The sequence below is a fragment of the Danio rerio genome, chromosome 15, assembly GCF_052040795.2.
Source record: "Danio rerio strain M-AB ecotype USA chromosome 15, GRCz13ab, whole genome shotgun sequence".
Classification (NCBI taxonomy): domain Eukaryota; kingdom Metazoa; phylum Chordata; class Actinopteri; order Cypriniformes; family Danionidae; genus Danio; species Danio rerio.
Window position 1 is genome coordinate 3,934,190 of NC_141035.1, and position 23,855 is coordinate 3,958,044.

The following is a 23,855-nucleotide window of genomic DNA, read 5'->3' on the forward strand; positions in this document are numbered from 1 at the left end:
TTTCCGCACAGCCCTAATTGGAAGTTTAGCGTTGGGTGAGAAACCCTTGGTGTGCAAATAGCTCACAGGTGTCAAACTCAGTTCCCAGAGGGCCATAGCTCTAAACAGTTTAGTTTAGGTCCAACCCTAATTAAACACATGATCAAACTAATTGAGTGCTTTAGGTTCCTTTGATACCTACAGGTATGAGAGTTGAAGCAGGGCTGGATCTAAACTCTGCAGGGCTGAGGGCTGCAGGCCCTCCAGGAATTAAGTTTGACAGCCCTGATATAGCTTATTCTGTAAAACCCTTGAAGTGAAGTTTATTTATAAACTAATTTTGAGAGGATCACGTGCTTATGATTTTTCTCAGCTGCTCCCGCGTTACTTCATGATTAATTCTCCAATCAGATGATTCCTAACCCACTATAAATAAGCAGAGTTTTCTTTTCTCAATATCTTCGTCTTGAAGAACCCACCGACCCCTACTCCCCCTCCTTTCCAGATGAGCAGAGTTTGCTAGTTCTGCCCGTGCTCGCGTGGGTTTTCCCCGGGTTCTCCGGTTTTCTCCGATTCCCACAGTTCAAAAGCACACAACCCAAGTAAAATGAAAACACAAATTGTATACCATAGCCAAGCTCTTAGCGAGGACACCTCTCCTCAGTCATCCATATCTATCATTTTGCTAGAAATAAGCCAGGGGGGAGTTCATCGAGATCTACCTAAGCTCAAACTCCCCTCTCGCCCTGCAAACGGGAGGGAGCCCATTGCTTGAGGATATCATAAGCCCAGGGCTCTCTCCCGGCACAGCATGCCAAACAAGTGAGAACTCTTGAAGGTCTTTTTAAAGATTTTATGCCACCAACCTAGCCATCTTCAGCCAAACCAATGGATCACTTCTCAACATCATGCGTCTTCTCGCTTCATAAAGATGACCTTTATGTGCGCATTGTATGCAATATGCATTTGACAGGTTACAAGCAGAGTGTGGGTGATCAGAGTCTGAGGATGTTAAAGGATGAAAGTGATCATTTAATGTGCCAAATAAGCAATATACGCATTGAATGTGACCTATAAAACAAAATAAAACGTACGAGCATGATTGAGGCGTAAATAGAAGAGAACTTTAGGAAACTCAAGAAGGATTGTTCAAGCTGTTTAAATCAAAAGCATTCCCTCCTCATCGGCTCTGGCTCTCCTTTGTGAGGTGTGCCTTGTGTATACCTCATGTTTTATTCACAGTCTGAGACATGACTGGGGCTTTGAAGAGTGCTGAAATCATTCGGCACATACATCCCTACTTCCATTTGCACAACATAATGGCTGCAGGCAGAAATCGCCCACTCAGCGTCTAGTATCAGCCTCTTTCACCCAAATTCTTGAGAGTTTGATACTCTTATAGGAATTGATAAGAAATGCAAGTTTCATATGAGCTGGAAACATGCCCCGAGAAGCGTATGTGAATCACAGCGCAGCCTGAGGCTTAAAGTATCAGTCACCCTGTGGAATGTTATAGCTATACCATGCTACTAGAACAGTGTTTTACATAATAACCCAGGCACTTCAACAGAAACTCTTTACTCTGTGGAAAACAAAGAGATCAAAATTAGAGTGCAGCAATGATTGTAACATGAAGAAAGATTACAACAGCAGTCAAAAAGGAAGTGTGCAGGCCCTTGCTTTGAATGACTTTGAATGAACCATAAGATATGACCAGTCTCTCGTGGGATATGACTAAAATCTATTCCCTTATAAGACATCAGTCTGTCAAAGCACATCAGGAATCTCATATCGACACCACTAGTTATCACAGGACATCACTAGTCTGTAATGGAACATCAAGGCTATTTCTCAAATTGGTTCTTAAGCAATCTTGCGCCCTTGTATACTTGTGTAACGTCATCATAAATCACAAAGTCCATCTCCCAAACTCAAGACTGCAAGAGCTGCAGAGGACGCTTGAAAGAACCCGGATGTGTTCTTGATATCAAGGATCGATTGAATGCTGACTTGAGCGCAGTACTCACTCTAGAAGTCATTGCGACTAAATAAAGAAGTAAAAAAGAAACCATTTTGTGAATGCTGTAATATTAATATAATCTAAATTCAAAATGCGTGAAGGTCATGTGACTATCAAGATGAACACAGCATCTCATTTCTCAAATGACGTGTTCTGGGTTCCCGTAGTCTCCTGAGTTCGTTCTTTCAAGGTAACTTAATAGGACTGGTCTCTATGAGACCAAGAGTACATTTTATGCGTTCTTGGAATTAAGAAACAGCCCAAAAGTCTCACACAGACATCACTAGTCTGTCACAGACATTGATAGTGTCTATAGGACATTACTAGTCTCTACAGGGCATCACTAGTCCCTCAAAGGAAATTGCTAGTCTCTCACAGACATCACTGGTCTCCTATGGACATCACTAGTCTCTCACAGGACATCACTAGTCTATCACAGACATCACTAGTCTATCACAGACATCTCTACTCTCTTATGGGGGCTGCATTCCACTCCACTTTTAGAAATGGACCCACAAACTTTCCCTTCAATGTGCCCTTGGGAGAATCTCCACTGCCGTTATAAAGTGCGTTCCACTTCATCAAGCGAATGAGGGAAGTTTAGAGCACACCCTTGATCCCTTGCTTTTGACAGAGGGAGATAGTCGGCTTCATATGTCCACTCCAGCACCTTATGTCCAGGAATGCAATGCAATTGTGATTCCCAAGTACTTAAGTGTTTAGGGCTGGGGTGTCCAAACCTAGTTCTGAAGGGCCAGTGTCCTGCAGAGTTTAACTCTAACTTTCCTCAACACACCTGCCAGGATGTTACCTACAAATATATAGCTTGATTAGCTTGTTCAGGTTTGTCTAATTAGGGTTGAAGCTAAACTCTGCAGAACACCGACCCTCCAGGACCCAGTTTGGAGACCCCTGGTTTAGGGCATTCCATTTAAACCCATTCAGATATTCTGCCAGTAGTGTGCACTTATATGACTTAGTCAATGACCTGCATTCGAGGGAATGAGACGGAAGGAAGTGAGCAAGTGAAGGGCATAAATAATTGAACTTGGATGCAGCCTGGGCATTACTAGTCTCTTGACAGGACATCACTAGTCTCTACAGGACATCACTAATCTCTACAGGACATCACTAGTCTCTGACAGGACATCACTAGTCTCTGACAGGACATCACTAGTCTCTATGAGACATCTCTAGTCTTTACAGGACATCACTAGTCTCTACAGGACATCTCTAGTCTCTTACCGGACAACACTAGTCTCTACAGGACATCACTAGTCTCTGACAGGACATCACTAGTCTCTACGAGACATCTCTAGTCTTAAAAGGACATCACTAATCTCTACAGGACATCACTAGTCTTACAGGACATCAGTAGTCTCTACAGGACATCACTAGTCTCTTACAGCACATCACTAGTCTCTACAGGACATCACTAATCTCTGACAGGACATTGCTAGTCTACATTACATCAATAGTTTCCCACAATACATCACTAGTCTCTAAAAGACATCACTAGTCTCCGACAGGACATAACTAGTCTCTACAGGACATCACTAATCTCTACAGGACATCACTAGTCTCTGACAGGACATCACTAGTCTTACTAGAACTTGCTAGTCTCCCACAGAATATTGCTAGTTTCCCACAGGACATCACTAGTCTCTGACAGGACATCACTAGTCTCTATGAGACATCTCTAGTCTTTACAGGACATCACTAGTCTCTACAGGACATCTCTAGTCTCTTACCGGACAACACTAGTCTCTACAGGACATCACTAGTCTCTGACAGGACATCACTAGTCTCTGACAGGATATCACTAGTCTCTGACAGGACATCACTAGTCTCTGACAGGACATCACTAGTCTCTGACAGGATATCACTAGTCTCTACGAGACATTTCTAGTCTTTAAAGGACATCACTAATCTCTACAGGACATCACTAGTCTTACAGGACATCAGTAGTCTCTTACAGGACATCACTAATCTCTACAGGACATCACTAGTCTTACAGGACATCACTAGTCTCTACAGGACATCACTAATCTCTGACAGGACATTGCTAGTCTACATTACATCAATAGTTTCCCACAATACATCACTAGTCTCTAAAAGACATCACTAGTCTCCGACAGGACATAACTAGTCTCTACAGGACATCACTAGTCTCTTACAGCACATAACTAGCCTCTTACAGGACATCACTAGTCTCTGACAGGACATCACTCTTCTCTTACAGGACATCACTAGTCTCTGACAGGACATCACTAGTCTCTGACAGGACATCACTAGTCTCTATGAGACATCTCTAGTCTTTACAGGACATCACTCTTCTCTTACAGGAAATTACTAGTCTCTTACAGGACATCAGTAGTCTCTACAGGATATCACTAGTCTCTTACAGGACATCACTAGTCTCTACAGGACATTACTAGTCTCTTACAGGACATCAGTAGTCTCTACAGGATATCACTAGTCTCTTACAGGACATCACTAGTCTCTACAGGACATCACTAATCTCTACAGGACATCACTTTTCTCTTCAGGACATCACTTTTCTCTTCAGGACATCACTAGCCTCCCACAGACTTTCTGTCTTTGAATGATTAATATGGACCTAAATGACCAAAAATGTTTGTGAGACCACAGTGAATATTCCTGTAGGAATGCTGAGTGGGAAAGTGTTGTGTGGACGTTTCCTCTGCACTAGGCAGTGGTTGTGAATTGTTTGGCACATTTGCTGCTGTTTCGTGTGTTTCCCCCTGCACAGAGAAAGCACTCAGAGCTCTCTGATGTCTGTCTGGTTTTTCCTGCCCGACTAAACAGCACACAGCAGAAATTGGAGGTGAAGCGTTAGAGGGGGGAGGTCCACCAGATCTTTCCACACGTCTTGTGCTCTGTTGAACTCACCTGAAATTCAACCCTTGTGGGAAACTGCATCCTCAGGTGTGTGTTCAAGGGCCCGGTGTGGATGATAAAAATCTGTGACTCTCTCATGCAGAAACAACAAACCAAAAAAAAAAAACGACTCACAATTTATGTCTTTGTGAACATTCGGTTCCACATGCTGTACGTGGGAGTTGAGTAAATGACTGATATGACTCAAGTATCCACACTGCCCATGGTATCAATTACCCTTTCACTTTCCATCATTGCATAATAGCACTGTAAACAACATTAGATTTAACACATTATCATGCTGTAGACCATTAGCATATGCCATTAACCACAAACCGACAAACAATAAAATGGCAGGTTCTTTCTAAGAAGGGACTTTTCGACACCTTCATTCATTAATTTTCTTGTCGGCTTAGTCCCTTTAATCCAGGGTCGCCACAGTGGAATGAACCGCCAACTTATCAAGCAAGATTTATGCAGCGGATGCCCTTCCAGCCACAACCCATCTCTGGGAAACATCCACACACATATTCACACACACACTCTATGGTCAATTTAGCCTACCCAAGTCACCTGTACCGCAAGTTTTTGGACTGTAGGGGAAACCGGAGCACCCGGAGGAAACCCACGCGAAGGCAGGGAGAACATGCAAACTCCACACAGAAACGCCAACTTAGCCGACGTTCAAACCAGCGATCCAGTGACCCAGCGACCTTCTTGCTGTGAGGCGACAGCACTACCTACTGCGCCACTGCCTCGCCGCTGGGTAACTACACTGTAAAAAAAAGATCTGTTATATCTCTCCTCTGTCCACTTTTCGTGTTCTCAATTCAACTCTGTAGTTTTAACAGTGACTTTTATTGGCATTTTTGTAGTTTGAGACACGATTTAAAAAAATAACATATGAAGAAAAAGTCTGTAAAATAACAGAAAATGTACTAGCAGCCTATTACCAGGTATTTGTACCATAATTTACAACAACAACCCAGACAATATATCACTTTAGACCAGTGGTCACCAAACTTGTTCCTGGAGGGCCGGTGTCCTGCACATTTTAGCTCCAACCCTAATCAAACACACCTGAACAAGCTAATCAAGGTCTTACTAGGTATACTGGAAACATCCAGGCAGGTGTGTTGAGGCAAGTTGGAGCTAAACCCTGCAGGGACACCGGCCCTCCAGGACCGAGATTGGTGACCCCTGCTTTAGACTATTAAAAATGTCAATACAAGTCAAATTTTCAAACATTTCAACATCAAAAGCTTTTGGGTGACAGATCAAGGTCCAGATTAATTCAATTTAGAAGCTTTAATAAGTGAAAAAAACATGAACAAAATACAGAAAATTGTCAATTTAAAGATATTCTTTACAGTGTAGCCTAAATAATATACTGGCAGTATGTCATTCCAATTTGAGGAACATGAATGAAAAAATGCTGACTTCATCTGAAGTTTACAAATGAATACTGACAATTAGTGAGGTGTCTTGGGAACGGGAGCGTAGTTTGATGTGCAAAACTTCAAAACACACACTCCACTTTCCCCAGGGGTCTCCATCCAGCCCAGGAAATGAGAAAGTGGGCTCCTGATGTCAGCGTTGAAGGCCTGGGTGGAATGCCGGGTCACATCAGGGGCTCTCTGGGTAGATCAGAGATCAGGCCTGTTTACATTTCAACTCAGGATATTTCTATCAGCCTGGCCAAACGGCTCCACGTTCCCAGGCTCCTCGCTCACAGCCCTGAAAAGGAGCACAAGCCCTCTCTATTTCTCCTTTCCCTCCTTCTCTCTATTTCTCTCTCTCTTGCCAGGGTTAAAGTCAAGGCAACTTCAGCAGAGAGTGGCTGGCAAAAAAACTCATTTCATACATTCTTTAGTTTGTAGCTATAAATGTTGCTGACTTACTAAAACTTTGATGGCGATCAATGACTTTCATTGTTTTTTTAATTTATTTTTTTATCTTTAATTTGTAGCTATAATTGACTTACTAAAGGCTTACACTTCCTTTTGATGGTGCCCATTAACTTCCCTAGTTTTGTTTTGTTTTGTTTTGGTTTATTAAATCAGAGGTGTCCACATTCAGCCCTGGAGGGCCGGTGTCCTGCATATTTTAGTTCCAACCCTAATTAAACACACCTGAATCAGCTAATCAAGCTCTTTCTAGGTATACTAGAAACTTCCAGGCAGGTGTGTTGAAGAAAGTTAGCTAACCTTTGTTTGGACACCCCTGTGTTAAAGTCAATGGTGGCCTTCAACTGATACCAACATTTTCCAAAATTGTGTTCAATTGAAGAATCTCAAACAGACATGTGAACAATCCCAGCAGACACACAACATCATAAGATATTAAGGATTTGATTAAGGTCGCCAGCGTCATCTCCCAGCCTGACCAGCTAAGACCAGGCTGGAAATGGCTGGAAACCAGCCTGGAAGTGGCCAAAACCCCTCTAAAACCAGGCTGGTCGACCAGCTAAAACCAGCCAACCAGCCTAGGCTGGTTTAAGCTGGATTTTTCAGCAGGGTTATTTTGGCGTTCAATAACGGCATGAATAATGTTAATGTTTTGTTGGTTTTAGGTTGTGTTGGAAAGTGACCAAAATACAAAGTCGAGCCAACATCTTAAACCAATATTATATTAACGTCAAATACTGACATTCTTGCTGTGATACATATACAATGGTTTATACCATTTTTTTTAAACTGGACTTGTAACTGTAATATATGATAAAATATAATTTCTAGTAAAGAAATTCTGGGCCAAAAAAGAAACCAAAAAATTCTGGGTGCAATTGGCCCAAAACTGAAACTGAAAATGCTTTGTAATAATAATTTGCTATTTTATTAAATATAGTTTTTAATTTTAAGTCAATAACTTAAAGTATACTAATAAAAAACACACACACATGCACAATATAACAACATTATTATTTGACAGCTATTAAGTAGAGAAGCTTGATTTGTCCAGCATTCCCATGACAGCACATTAGCGCTATTGCAAGCAGCAGATACAAGCATACTAAAACGAATGTCCTGTCGGCATGTTGTTTGAGCGCACTTTGTTTGTGCTGTTCACGGTTTCACGGAAAATGAATGGGTTTCATAGTGCAGTGCTTTCCATGTTCGGTGTGAATAGCATAGCCTTTTTGGGTGATTGATGAATAGCATAGCCTTTGTCAGTATTTGGTGTAAATAAGGTGGCATTTTTTTCTGCTGAATTTATTATTATTATTTTTTTTTTTGGCCAAAAGAGTAAGTTTTGGACAATAATTTTTACTGTCTGAAAATTCAGTGCATCCCTAGTGTAAATGTTTTGAAATGACAATAATATAATGCATCTCAGTTATCATGATCAGTCTGAAAAATCAGATTATAAATTCTCCTGCAGTTTGCGTTATGCAATGGTGAAATCAGCCAGAGAGGTAACTTCAAGGTCATTGTTTGTTGTCTATACATGGTTGGTTTCTTTAGTACGCAAAAGCTTTTTGAGGCCAAATTCGTGTAGGATTTCAGATGATTGGTTTATTTGTTTTACATCTAGTTATTTTTCATAGTTATCTCTCGTTGTTGCTTCTATCTAAAGTCAGATTTTTGCTTGCCAGGACTGTGCAGAAGATTTTATCGTGTTTTTCTAAGCAACTCCACATTGTGCTTGTGCATTCACAGAAGTCTTAAATATAAAATGTGGCACTGACAGCATTTTCTCGGTCTCTTGAGAATGACACGCTGACTAAAGAATGCTCAACGCTGCGTTTTTTTGACACTGCTTTGGCGCTCGTCTCTGCTGATATCCTCTTGATGCACTGTGGGAATAAATGGTAGAATTCGTTACAAGATAACTGTGATCATATTGAGTCAAACTGATTTTAAATGTTGCAATGTTTAGAAGGAAGTGTTGAGTCATTTAACTTCCTCTGATATACAGTTGAAGCCAGAATTATTAGCCCCCCTTTAAATTTTTTCTTCTTTTTTAAATATTTCCTAAATGATGTTTAACAGAGCAAGAAAATGTTCACAGTATGTCTGATAATGTTTTTTTCTTCTTGAGAAAGTCTTATTTGTTTTATTTTGGCTAGAATAAAAGCAGTTTTAAATTTTTTAGACAACATTTCAAGGACAAAATTATAAAAAAAAAATGTTAAAAAGACAGTGTTACCTGCTTTTGATAAAAAAAAAGAGTATTCCAGAAGATATAAAGTAAAACCGAGTATTTGCATCAAGGGTTTTTTAAATACATAACACAATTACTCTCTAAAAAATAACTCAAGAGATCTGTCACCACTACATAGTTTAATACGTTATTGTAACTTAAAATTTTAAAATGCTGATTAGATTTAAACTTTTAAGTTGCCAGAATAAGTTTTCAAAACAGGAAAATATTGATAATTACATCAACTACAAAATGCAGCTAATTTAAAGGTAAATATATCTGTCAGTTACTTTAAAACAATATTTAACTTGTAGTAAACCAAAGAAATTGGGTTTATAAGTCACACGAATGGAGTTGTTTTGTATTTTTAAGTCCACCCACTGATGTTTTTTGTTATTTTTTATACTTATTATGTGGCACAGTACATGTTTTTCTTTTTTGTAAAACAATGAAAACCTGTGGTTTAATACAAATTACCGTAAAAACAAATATGTTTTTGTTAAATGTATTTCTTACAGGCCTGAACAGTTCATTTAAAAACAAACAAACAAAAAAAAAATTACCAATTTCGGTAATTAGAGGTTCTTAACTTGAAAACGTCTGTGTAATTGAGTACAAAACATTAGATTTGTTTTTAATTTTAATTAAAAAAACTAATTGAAACAACTTATTTTTTTGAGCACTTGCTATATAAAAAAACTCTGATTAAAGAGGAAAAGATTTGGCTAACATAATAAAGTTTGTTGTCTGGGCTTCATTTTGTTAGATTTTGTCGTTAGATTTTGTCATAATTTCAATATATTAATGCAAACTGTTGCGTTAATTTTTTAGTTTTGTCTAAACAATATTTTTTTAGAGTGTACATGCATTTGGTTACTGCCTAGTCCTTATAGGAACACACTATAAAACACACTTGGGCTACATTCTGAATGAACAAGCATCACTCTTTTCCTTAAGTAACTAAATGGTCTATTCTTACTTGACCTGTTCCCGAGTTATTGCTTAATTCCACTTATTGGCATGGCATTAATAATAGTGGGGCTGAATTGTCTGCAAGGCTATGATATGATTTTCTGGCCATGTGTCAAGTCTCATATTAATTAGTTAATTAAATCATTAATTGTAATATTCAATTATTCATTTAATTATTCACTAATTCATTCATTGAGTAACAATTAGTGAATAAATCATTCATTCAGTGAAATATTTATTCAATCATTCATTCATTCATTCATTCAGTTATCAATTAGTTAATAGAATAATTAATACATTGAATTATTTATTCATTGATTCATTAAAATATTAATTTGATTAATAATTATCTAATTAAATTATTAAATCATTGAGTTAATAAATCAATTATAGATTCATTCAATTATTCATTGAATTTTTCAATCAATCATCCCTTCATTCAATTATAAATTATTCATACATTGAAATATTTATTTATTTTATTTTACTAATTTTTTAAAATGTTTATTTATTTATTTATTCAACTATTTGCTCATTTATTCAGTTATTAATTAGATAATTACATTATTAATTAATTGTATTATTCAATTATTTATTACATTTTTAATAAGTTGAATTAATTATTTATTCATTCAATTAAAAATTACCTAATTAAATAATTTATTCATTGAATTCATAATAAATTGAATTTATAATACAAAAAAAAAAGAGTATTCCAGAAGATATAAAGTAAAACCGAGGACTTTTATTAAGGGTTTTTAAATACATAACACAATTACATGCATTTGGTTACTGCCTAGTCCTTATAGAAACACACTATAAAACACACTTGGACTACATTCTGAATGAACAAGCATCACTCTTTTCCTTAAGTAACTAAATGGTCTATTTTTACTTGACCTATTCCTTAGTTATTGCTTAATTCCACTTATTGGCATGTCATTAATAATAGTGGGGCTGAATTGTCTGCAAGGCTATGATATGATTTTCTGGCCATGTGTCAAGTCTCATATTTGAACTGAATTCAAGTAAAGATCAGATGACTGGATCGCTGTGAAAGTCATTGGAGTTGCACAAGCCATTTCCTGCCTCTGACAGGATGTTTAAACCACATTCATCAACGTGCAGTTGACCAGCACCACAAGCCCGTCTAAGATTTTAAAATGAGGAATAATATTGGGAAAAAATGTGAACGTGTGCAAGGAAACGAGAAATGAAACAAGGGTGGTAAATCTCACCGAAAATGAAGTCTAGGTCACATTTTGTGTCCAACAAGAGAACCAAATCACACTATAAAGAATGAGTTAATCATGTTTTAACTTTTTTTAGTTACACAAACTTTAACTTTAGTAAGTTTAGTGAGTTTAACTGACGTAAGTTGAGATGACTAGAAGATTTAAATTGGTACAACTAAAACATTTAAACAGCAAGGCTTTTCTAAGTACAATATACAACAGCTTTAACGTATTAAAGAAAAAATCTGTATTGAAATAATACGTTAAAAGTTAATTAGAAGATTAAAAAACCATTCATTCATTTATGTCTAAATGCCTGTTCGTTTGTTCATTCGTTCAAATCAATTAAAAAAATAATCAATTGTTGATTTATTCAGTTAATTATTAGTTATTTAAATAATTGACTTATTCATTAAACTATGTAATGATTCATTCATTCATTCGTTCATTCAATAAATGTATAATTTCTTAATTAAATAATTCATACATTATTTATTAATTCATTCAATGATTAATTAAATAAATAAATCATATGTTAAAATATGTATTCAATTATTTTAATTCTATCGGTTAAAGGTTTTTTTAAAAATTGATTTATTAATTTTGTATTTATTTGTTAATTTAGTCATTTAATTAATAATTAGTTAATCAAATTATTCATTCATTTAATTATTCAAAAAAATTCTTCCTTCCTTAAATTCACAATTTAATTAAATATTTAATCAATAATTTATTAATTGATTCAATTATTAATTCATCAAATACATTGTTCATTAAAATATGTATTAAATTATTCATAAAATTATTCATTCAATCATTTTTATTAATTAATTAATTAAATCATTTATGCATTGAGTTTTTAATTTGACTATTCATTCAGACAATCAATTATTAAATAGTTATTCAGATCAATAATTCATTCAATTATTTATTTAATTTATCATTTATTAATTAATTCATTAATTCATAATTTGTTAAATAAATAATAAATTTAATATTGATTCAATTATAAATTAGTTAATTAAATGAACAATTCATTTATTTATTTTTATTAATCATCTTCATTAATTAATTAATTAATCAGTGAAATATTAATTCAATCATTCAGTTATCAAATAGTTAATAAAATAATTAATACATTGAATTATTTATTCAATCATTCATTCAAATATTCATTTGAATAATTATCTAATTAAATCCTTCATTTATTGAGTTCATAAATCAATTATACAGTCATTCATTTAATTATTCATTGCATTTTTCTATCATCCCTTCATTCAATTATAAATAATTCATTTATAGAAATATTTATTTACATTAACTATTTGTTCATTCATTCAGTTATTAATTAAATAATTACATTATTAATTCATTGTATTATTCAAGTATTCATTTCATTTTTTTGACATTTGAATGAATTATTCAGTAATTCAATTAACAATTAGCCAATTTGATTATTCATTCAATTTATAATACAATTGTACATTCATTCATTAAATTATTTATTGAATATTTCAATCAATTATCCCTTCATTCAATTATTAATCATTTATGAATCAATTATTAAGTATTCAATTGTAAATTATTCATTCATTAAAATAAATTTTCAATTATGTATTCTAACACTATTTGTTTATTTATTCAATCATTAAGTAGTTAATTACATCATTAATTCATTGTATTAATAAATTATTCATTCAATTTTTTAATCAATCAATCATTCTTTCACTCATTTATTAATTAGTTAAATTATTCAGTCATTGAATTATTCATTGAATTAATGATTAGTTTAAATCATTCAAATATTCATTCATTCATTCATTCATTCATTCATTTATTAATTGACTGTTTCTTTTATTCTTTCAAATATGAATTAGTTATTTTTATCATTCAGTCATTAATTAGTTAATTAAATCATTCATTCATCATTCATTCAATTATTCATCGAATTATTCATTAAGTTATTCATTCATTCTCAATTAATTTTATCATTATCATCACTCATTAATATAATTGTATATTTTTCTCACAAATAAAACATGACCAGAGAATCTTTTCCCTGCGAAAGTGTTCATTTCGTTTATATCATCTTTTCACATTATGTGTATTACATTACAATAACTCTATTAATTACCAATGAAATTAATGTTGAATTCAGCAAATGTTAAGGAGTGAGAAAGTGAAGTGGAGAGTGATCATACTCAGACCTGGATGGTGGTGTGTTTGTGTTGTGAAGTGACAGCCTTGGCTCCTGGCGCCTGCTGCCCTCAGTCTCCGTCACACACACACACGCACACACACACACAGTCTCAGCGCTGTTTCACTGAGGTCAGCTGAGGAAAGATCTTGCCTGCTCAGTCTTTCATTGCTTTTTCCCCCCTACCATCTTTTCAGACTGAACCTGAATTCTCCTGTCTGTACAAACTCCCCTTATGCACATTGGTTTCTGGTTACTTTAGAAAAGAAATTGTGATGACTCTATATGTCAGTGATATTACCAAATGATGTGTAATATAGTACTGGTGAACGCTCTATACTGTACATACTGTATATAGTGACTTAATAAATGGCATTGCAAGGTTCTTAAAAGGATATCGAGGTGATAAAGTATAATATTAGTGAGTAAAACTAGTGAACAAATAAATGGCAAATATGTCATACTTACTGAACTAAATCTGTATATTTTAATATGATAGTACTGTAAATATGTAATATATATGAAAAATGTACTAACAAAAGAATAGCCATGATATAACCAAAATATAATTTGAAATATATATATTTGTATAATATATATATATATATATTGAAATATATCAAGTATAAACCTGTTTATTACAAATTATGCATATGTTTTTACAATATATTGATATAAGCTGCCAGTACTTTTTCCAACACAGGCTCATTTATGAAAACGTAGCCCTATATACATTTCTGGAGATCGCGAATTATGTAGCTAGAGGAACGTATGGCTGTATTTCATCTTTAAAATTAATGCTATGGGGTGGTATGACGCCGTTCCTTTTCGTCCTTACCAGCTGACCGCTTACCTCTGTATGGGCGGCTTTCCCGCTGTTACTACTTTGTCCAGTGGCTCGCCATGTATGTCGGCGAACTTGAGATGCAGAGAGGATTTGACCTTGACAATAGTGTTCGAGCCTGGCAAAGAACGGTTCCAGAAAGTGACAAAGACAAAAACAGAAGTCAAAAAATAAAATAAACAAGCAAATAACAGGGTGAGATTGTGGTAAATTCTGAAATCATGATAAAAATCAGGCGAGGTCTTTTGTTTTTCTGGATTGCTTTTGAAAATACAGTCGTTTGGGTCTAGGGAGTAGGGTGGTGGGTCGATTGGTGCTTTTGAAAACACTATTAATTGGGTTAACTGAAGGAAGAGGGTGGGTCAGTCAGTCAATCAGACGACAGTGGCCTCTGGTGGATTTACGCAAAAAGAGGAAGCACAAATGGCACTCACGACAGAAATTGGAGATCTCAAAAGCGTACACAGCAGCCCCTGGTGGATTCACGAAAACAAAAACTGCAAAAAACGTAGCTCCTGGGACGTATTTAGTGCTCTCCAGAAATGTATTTAGCGATAAGTTTTTAGACTGAGACTGTGTTGACTTTTTCCAATCCAGGCTCATTCTGAAAACGTGGACGTTTCTGGAGACTGCGAATTATGTAGCCGGAGGTACGTATGGCTGCATTTAATTTTTAAGCGAACACTACAGGGCGATATGACGCTGTTCCTTTTCACGCTCACCGGCTGACCGCTTACCTCCATGTGTAGGGCTTTCCCGCCGAAACCAGCTTGTCCAGTTAGCTCGTCGTGTACGTCGGCGAACTTGAAACGCAGAGAGGAGCTGACCACGATGACGACGACCGAGTTCGAGTCCAGGGAACAGCGGTTCCAGAAATCAGGAAAGACAAAAACAGAATCCAAAAAATAAAGTCAACAAGATCATAACAGGGTGAGAATGTGGTAAAATCCAAAAACATGGTATAAATCAGACGAGGGCTTTTCTTTTTCTGGACGGCTTTTGTAATTTGTTGATTGGGTTTTGGGAAGTAAGCAGGTGAGCGGGTCTATCGGTAAAATTGGTTGTGTTTAGGGATGGAGGAGGGTGGGTCAGTTTATTGGCTGTTGGCCCATTTAAGCATTCAGTCAGTCAGACAGACAGTCGTTCAACTGCAGCCTTTGGTGGATTTACGTGAGAACAGCGCGGGCGCAAACGACACTCGACATTTAAGATACGAAATATCAAACAAAGCGGCCTCTCGTGGATTTGCAAAAACAAAAACTGCAAAAATATGTAGCTCCCGGGAGGTATTTCGCGGTCTCCAGAAACGTTCACAAGACTACGTTTACAGAATGAGCCTGGGTAGACTTTTTCAGTTATTTTACCGATTTCTTTCTATAATATTGGAAATATTTGTTTCAGCATAGTAAATAGTACCCTAAATTGGGTTTTTATCTTTTAACACCATTACCGAGCTGACCATGGTGTTGGTATGATGGTAATACTTGAAGTAAAAGTACATTGTAAACACTTCAATAGTAACAATACCAATTTTTGTAACCATGTTTTTTTCTCCACTTGTTTCCCCATGCAGCACTGATCGCACTGCATTTATAACCTGTCCAGGTATATTGTGTTAGAGTGTCTGTTCATGATGTTCTGCCTTCAGAAATGTGCGTGTGTGTGTGTGCTCAGTGATAAACGAGTGTGTTCTGGCCAGAGCCCTTTCGGCTGGAGCGTTGTGTCAGTTTGACTTGTTGACTCATCAAAAAGAAGAACTTGTTCTATCTAGTGTCTGTCAGGCCTCTTTAATGTCTGCAGCAGCTTTACAAAGAGCCTCTAACTGAATCATAAAGCTTGTTAAAGTCTCAGACTCCTGCATCCGCTACTCGCATGGTAAATAACTGCTATTGTGAGTTTGTATGTACAGGTTTTAATGGTTTACAAGGACTTTCATTTGTATAATGACATGACCTAAGTGTACTCTATTAGGTCTTGATGACTCCAAAGTAAGAGATGCATTTTTGTAATGATTTTCTTACAGCTGCCAGCATTTTGTCATTGCACACATGTGCAGTTAAAACAAGTCAACCATGAGCGAAAAAAAAGTGTTGTCAGATGCGTCTGTTTTCATTCTCCAATCAATCGAAAGAAGAGGAAGGGTTTCCATTGAGGTTTCGACTATGGAGACTTTTGAAAATGGAGTGGTCGCTGTTTTGAGTTATCTGGAGCTGTTTGACTTCACGAATCATGAATAATATCACAATATTATTAAATATTTCAAATATATTAGCAGCTGATTCAGTGGTTGCCTAGCAACATAAAAAGCGCAGCACACTTCTTTTTTTCTTATCAGCAAAAAATGGCAGTACGGTTCACCATACGCTTCATGCATTGACCCCTTATGGTAATTTACAAGTACTTTCCTCATGTCCTAGTTATTCAAAATTCTTAAAATCATACTTAACAGGCTCTCTTTACATTTAAAATGGGCCATAGGTTTTCTCTGAGGGTTGGGTTTGAAGGGTGGGGTAAGGCCATATTAGCACGATATATCCGTGCGCTCTGCGTCTGGTGTGAACACAGCATAATAAGAGACAATTCAATCATAACTCAATGTTTAAACAGCTATCATAATGTTATTTATCAATATGTGGCTCTTCTTGGATTCTCAGAAGCTACAGAAATTAAAAATGTAAAACAGGAACTACCTTGGGACCATTGTCTTTTTTTTACATCCCTCAAAATGGTCTATAGGAGATGGTGACTTGTGAGGACATAGCTGATGTTCTTATTTCTCACAATGTTTACTGTGAGGGTTGGGTGTCGGGATAGGGTTGGGGTAGGGTCTATGTAATGTCCCCACAACTCATAAAACAAACCTGTATTTGTGTTTGTACTTGTTTTTTTCATATCCTAGTGGGGACTTAAACGTGAATCTGACTCATGGGGACTCATGGAGTCACTGTGGGTACCAAAATTGAGGTCCCTATGGGTAAACATGCTTCTTAATTACAGAGAATGAATTATATTGATAATGTTAAAGTGCTGATTGTTTCACGTGAGGGTTAGGTTTAGGGGTAAGGTTGTGGTAGGAGATAGTATATACGGTTTGTATAGTAGAGACATCATTACATCAATGAGACTCCATCGAGATGTGCATGCGTGTGTGTGTGTGTTCATGTGTGTGTGAATAGAGTGAAACGGGAACATTCCTCTCTCCGTCCCACTCGCTCGTCCTCCTCGCTGCCACTCCACCCCCTGCTTCCTTCCTGTTCTTATTTTAGCATCTATTGGATGTTTTTCCCACATCCGGCAACAAAGAGAAGCTTGTGCCATATACCAACAGCATGTTCACACATGGCAAGCATTCAAGGGCACGATCAAATATTTTCATAAATTTGCTGAAGGTTCTGGAAGTCTCTCGGCTCTCTTTCTCACTCTCTTTCTTTGTGCGTATGTGTGTGATTGGACCATTTGTCTGTACAAGAACCTGCAGGGAAAGCGATATATAAAATAATAAAGCCTATAAAATAATCTTTTTAAAATATCCTAAAACTTATAAACTTAAAGGGGTTATTTAATACGACTTTGAGGCACGTCTCTTTTTAAAATTGTATCGTTTCTATTTTTGACCAAGTGTCTTGCTACTTCTCAGTGAGGGGTTGAGATTTGGGGTGGGAATATTGGGGCAAGCCTTGTTTTTAAAATTTTAGGTTTTGCATTTTCAATTTGACGTCTTGCTCATCCCCTATGAGGGTGGGGTTTAGGGGTGGGATTATTGGGGCATGCCTTCTTTTTAAAATTGTAAGTTTTAAACTTTCAGTCTGGCATCTTGCTCATCCCAAATGAGGGTTGTGTTTAGGATTAGTTTTTAAAGAGCCCATATTATACATGAAATATGGTCATATCCTGTTTGTAAGGGTCTCCAACAACAGTCTAATATGCATGCAAGGTCAAAAAACACTTTCATGGTCTTATAATCTGCATTTATTTTTACCTAATTATCCCAGCGACTCCTGTATGAATCGTCCAGTGATTCATTTGTTCCCAAACCCCTCCTTAGCGCGGAGCTAATCTGCGCTGATTGGACCGATGACAGTCTGTCGCGATTGGTCGACTGCCTTCAGTCAGAGAGGGAAATGGCCAATAGCTAATCAGCAATTTAAAAAGTAATCACAGTTCATACACGCTCGATAGTGTAGACGTGGATTTTAGCTGCCACACTATGGCGAGTGGATAGTGCCACGGATAACCGAACGAAGGAGACAGTCGTGTACTCGCCATACCACACACACACAAAAACACACACACACCTCCGGATGACAACGCTCCCGCTTCCGCCCGCACCCGCCAGGTTTTAGCCTGAGAACCCGCTCCGTTTTCTGCCCGCCGCGCCCGGTCCCGCTAGAGCGGAGAACACAACCAAAAATCACCCAGTATACAGTCCAGACAGCCAAGCTGTCTGTATAAACACATACACACAGCACAAAGTACACAAAGCTCGTTTGTTCGTTCGTTCGCTCGCTCTCTCGCTCTCTCTCGCTCTCTCTCATACGCGCGCGTGCGCACTAACACACACAAGCACCACGCAGACTCTCTTTCTAATTCGCATAGCAATATCCGTGATATTGCTAGACAGCCCGCTCCCGTCCCAAATTAAACCCGTTACCGACCGCTCCCGCGATTTATTCGGAAATTTATTCCCGCGGCTGTCCCCGCGCCAGATTTCTGCGGCGCGGGAATAAATTTCCGAATAAATCGCGGGAGCAGAACTCTAGCACGGAGCTCCATAAACAAACAGCACGCGTCGCGTTTTTAACGTGACTTTGCACGCGGTAAGATAAAATATCCAGTTAACCTGATACAGTACACGCGGTTACAAGTAACAAATCACAACTAAATACATTTGCAAGCTAGAGTCAACGAGGCAACAACTTTAACCGCACGTACTTACACTTGAGAAATGGAAGAAACCCATCCTGACGTCCATCAGTTACTCTTTACTGATCCTTCCTTTAACAAACTCAGATGAAGTATTCTTTGTAGCATGTAGCTTCCAGAAGTTTCCAACTGCTTGGTTATAATGCTGAGGTTTCATCTTTGGGTAGAGACTCAATATATCCATCTGCAGTGTGACTTCAATCGACCGGCATGTTTGTGTGCGTGTGTTTGTGGGTGTGCGTGTGTTTGTGGGTGTGTGTGTGTGTCTGGGTTTCTGCGTCAGAGGGCGGGGCCTCAGGTTTGAAATCTCCCGGGTTTGCGCGTGCACGTGAATAACTTGGTTTCGTTCGTACGTCATGGCGAAACACCTAATGAGTCGGTATCAAGGCGACTCGTTTGAAGCACTATGAGTCGACTCTTTTATAGATGAATCAACCGTTTTAAACACTGTAATCTTAAAGATTTAAGCCTTAGCTGGATACTTCACTTCACTTAGAGCTGTGTTACACACTACATGGAGGGAATTTTCAAAAACCCATAATATGGGCTCTTTAAGGCAAGCCTCCTTTTTAAAATTGTAGGTTTTATATTTTTAATTTGGTGTCTTGTTTTTCACCAATGAGGGTTGGGTTTAGGTGTGGGGTTATTGGGGCAAGCCTAATTTTTAAACAATTGTAGGTTTTACATTTTCAATCTGGCGTCTTTCTATCCTCCGATAAGGGTTGGGTTTACAGGAGGAGTTATTGGGGCATGACTGCTTTTTAAATCCACAATTGTGACATTTTGATCTGGTGACATACTATTCCCTAGTGACGTTAAGGGTTAGGGGTTGGCTTATTGGAGCAAACCTTATTTTTAAAATAGTTGGATTTACATTTTTGACTAGATGTCTTGCAATTCCCAAATGAGGGTTGGGTTAGGTCCAAGCGGCAACCTCCCGCTCTCCCTCAGGAAGCCAATACGGAAGTAACTAAAACTGCAATTCATTCGAAATTCCGCTAGTCCTGGCTGCTCCTGGCTCCAAAATAGAGCAAATTTTAATTGAGCCCACTGTTAGAATGGCCAACTTTACAGCAGAAAAAAGGTGTTTACAGCCTGGTACAAAAAAAGATTTGGTTAATACAGCTAATATTACCCTTCATGACAACTGTGAGGGGGGTGAATTTTTTTATAACTCATCCGTTTCCTTTATATTCAGTTATATTAAGTTTGCATAATTAAGGGCGTGGCCACTTGATTGACAGCTAGGTCTCGTTGGTCGCCGTCACGTCACCTCAGCTGAATCCTGCAGATTAGCCACTGAACTCGGCATATTTATCATATTTCTGTGTTGTTTAATGTGGCTTTACACAGTCAACTGCCTTTTGGACTTGTTTCCTACAATTATTAGATGGCATGCCATGCTGAGGGCACTTAATTGTGCTCACAAACCATTCACGTGGCCTCCGTTTCCCATGTGAGTAAAGTTATATACTTATATACCATCTCTATACATGTATTTGTTTTATTTAAGATCATTTATCGTTTATATTTATATTTAGAGCTGTAATGCACTCCAGAATCTGACAGATTGATTAGCTGTAGGCTCTAGAACAGTCATCTGAAGTGTTGTCATACAGTGTTATGCTGGATTTCATCAATAGTCTTACATTAACTAACACAGACTATATCTAAAGTGTTTAGAAGTAATTTGCGTTTTCCTCCTGTTAAAAAACGTCATAAGAACAATGTTTAGTGGCTCAATGTATTACAGCAGTGTTTTTAAAAGTCTAAACACTTTATTGATATAGTGTACAACCAAGCACAAGTGGTCAGAATACAAACAAGTCACAGGTGATAAAGTATTAAGCGTTTCTCCCAAAGTAAAGTGTGTCTAAAACAGGTCCAAGCTTAATGCCAGCAGGTGTCTGAATCTCCGCTCATTCTCCGCCTCTTTGCCCTTGTTTGGTATCCCGCCGTCGGTGTGATGACGCGCGAACAAAATGGCGACGGTTGGCCGCGCCTACTTGTGGCTTCTTTTGCGCTCTTTAGAAACCTATGGGTGACATCACGGATACTACGTCCATATATTTTACAGTCTATGGTTAGGGCTGGGGTTTAGGGGCACATCTTTTTAAAATTGTATTTACATTTTCAATCTGGCATCTTGATTGAACCCCAATCTGGCGTCTTGAACCCCAATGAGGGTTGAGTTTAGGAATGGGGTTATTGGGGCATGCTTTGATCCTAATTGCTTCTCACCTGTTCACCAAAAAGGCATTCCATGTGACCAGAAGTCATGTTTTTTTGAGGAAAGGTGATGATTTTTGATTAAAGATTATGAAGGCAAATGAAATTTTACAAAATAATGAAGTCTACAGATACATTGTTTATAACAAGCACTACTATGTGCATGTAAAAGGAAGAAGAGTAAATTTACATGTCGTTCCAACTTTACTTAAAAATATAAATCACATCAGTTCAGCATAATTTACTGTAATTAAAAAAGTACATTTAAAAAGACATATTTTCTGGAAATTTCTTTGATTTAAATAAAAGGTATTCTTGAAGATTGGAAAAGTTTCAGAAGTTATAGTGGCATGAAAACACCACATATGAAGTTATGGTGGCATGAAAATGTACCGCATAAGAATGACTGATTTTAAGATGGACAGGAATTTTCACCCCAGGCTCCATAACAGCCATAAGGAAACCATAGTGAACTTTGCCTGACATGCCTCTAATAGACTGTTCGTGACAATTCCCCTGCGCTTCTGTCAAGGTTGTGGCCTCGTGGGATATTCTAACCAGTTTGATTAAATAGGAAGTACTTTAAGTGGTTGGGCCTTTGTTGCGAAAGACACGCATGCTGCCTTCAGGCCACTAATCCAAAGATAAATGTGTCATATGAGGCTTCAGCATATGAATACTTTCTCCTCAGTGTGCATGCTTGCTTTAACACACTTGTCATGAAGTCTACTGATTTATAATTCAAGGAGACTGGGTTATTATTTTTAAAAGGGCCCCATTATGCTACAACCCCAAATCAGAAAAATTTGCGACAGTATGGAAAACGCAAATAAAAAACAAAGTAGTGTTTTCCAAACTATGCTGCAAACTATGGAAGTTTTTTCCTAACAAAATTCAAATGAAAATTCAAATGCTTAAAAGATCAAATGATAAATCAAATGCTCAAACTATAAATCAAATGCTCAAACCGAGATTGCAAATGATAAGTCAAATCCTCAAACCGACTCCTCAAATGATAAATCAAATGCTCAAACGGACTTTGCAAATGGTGAATCAAATGCTCAAACTATAAATCAAATCCTTAAACCGACATCGCAAATGGTGAATCAAATGCTCAAACAACTCTGCAAATGGTGAATCAAATGCTCAAACAAATCCGCAAATGGTGAATCAAATGCTCAAACAACTCCGCAAATGGTGAATCAAATGCTCAAACAACTCTGCAAATGGTGAATCAAATGCTCAAACAACTCTGCAAATGGTGAATCAAATGCTCAAACAACTCTGCAAATGGTGAATCAAATGCTCAAACAACTCTGCAAATGGTGAATCAAATGCTCAAACAACTCTGCAAATGGTGAATCAAATGCTCAAACAACTCCGCAAATGGTGAATCAAATGCTCAAACAACTCCGCAAATGGTGAATCAAATCCTTAAACGACTCCGCAAATGGTGAATCAAATGCTCAAACTGACATCGTTAATGATAAATCAAATGCAAATGAGGTGTCAATCAACCAACTAGGCGGAGCTTTAAGGCGGAAGAGTTTGTTGTTGACAACTACCGGTAGCGCTACGACTTTTTCAAGGGGTTCAGATTTGCGTGCACTATTCCAAGTCGTATCCGTATAAACTCGTGAAAGAGAAAGCGAGAAATCTAATACTGCTTCTGTCCACATTCTGAAGTGTTCATCAGATGGGTACATCTCTCACAGGAGGCCACGAAAAAGCATACGGCAAGATGATGATGCTACGTCACATTGTGGAAAAACTGGGTGGATTTAGACATCTTACATGTAAGTAATTAAATCCAGAAAGACGGTTCCTTGAGTTAAGTCACAATAAAATAGCAATAGTTGAGCTACTGTACAGTGTAGTTTGAGAATTTGATTTATTATTTGATTTTTTAAGCATTTGAATTTTCATTTTAATTTTGTTAGGAAAAAGCTTCCATAGCAAACAATACAACAAACATTATTTAATGTGTTCCTCATGATTTATAGTTTTTTTTTTTTTTTTTTTTTTGTAATAACACATTACAATTTTGGTTCTTGCAACACATTTAAAGAAAAGTTGGAACAGTAAGGCATTTACCACTTTGTGATGTTGCCGTCCCTTTTCACAACACTTTAAAGACATTTAGGGACTGAAGACACCAAGTGATGAAATCAGGTGTTATTTTGTGCCATTCTTACTCCAAACAAGTCTTAAGGTGGGTAACAGTACAGGGTCTTCGTTGTCGCATTTTGTGCTTTGAAATACGCCAGACATTCTCTATTGGAGACAGGTCAGGACTGCAGGCAGGCCAGTCAAGTACTGCATCCTCAGCCAGGACTTTGTGATGTGTGCGGAATATGGTTTTAACTTAATTTTTCCCAGTGCTGATTACTAGCCCAAAATAGCTCCTGTCAC

The 23,855-nt window shown here is 37.3% G+C and overlaps 2 protein-coding genes across 7 annotated transcripts in view; both read left to right on the forward strand.

The window, feature by feature from the left end:
* Positions 1 to 20,316, forward strand: part of rcbtb2 (regulator of chromosome condensation (RCC1) and BTB (POZ) domain containing protein 2) — an 824,162-nt gene extending 803,846 nt beyond the window's left edge. Inside the window, exon 10 of the mRNA XM_087283562.1 lies at positions 20,289 to 20,316. The gene's annotated coding sequence lies outside the window, so the exon portion shown is untranslated. The remainder of the gene's footprint in view (positions 1 to 20,288) is intronic.
* Positions 1 to 23,855, forward strand: part of maml2 (mastermind like transcriptional coactivator 2) — a 104,376-nt gene that overhangs the window by 15,016 nt on the left and 65,505 nt on the right. The window lies entirely within an intron of this gene.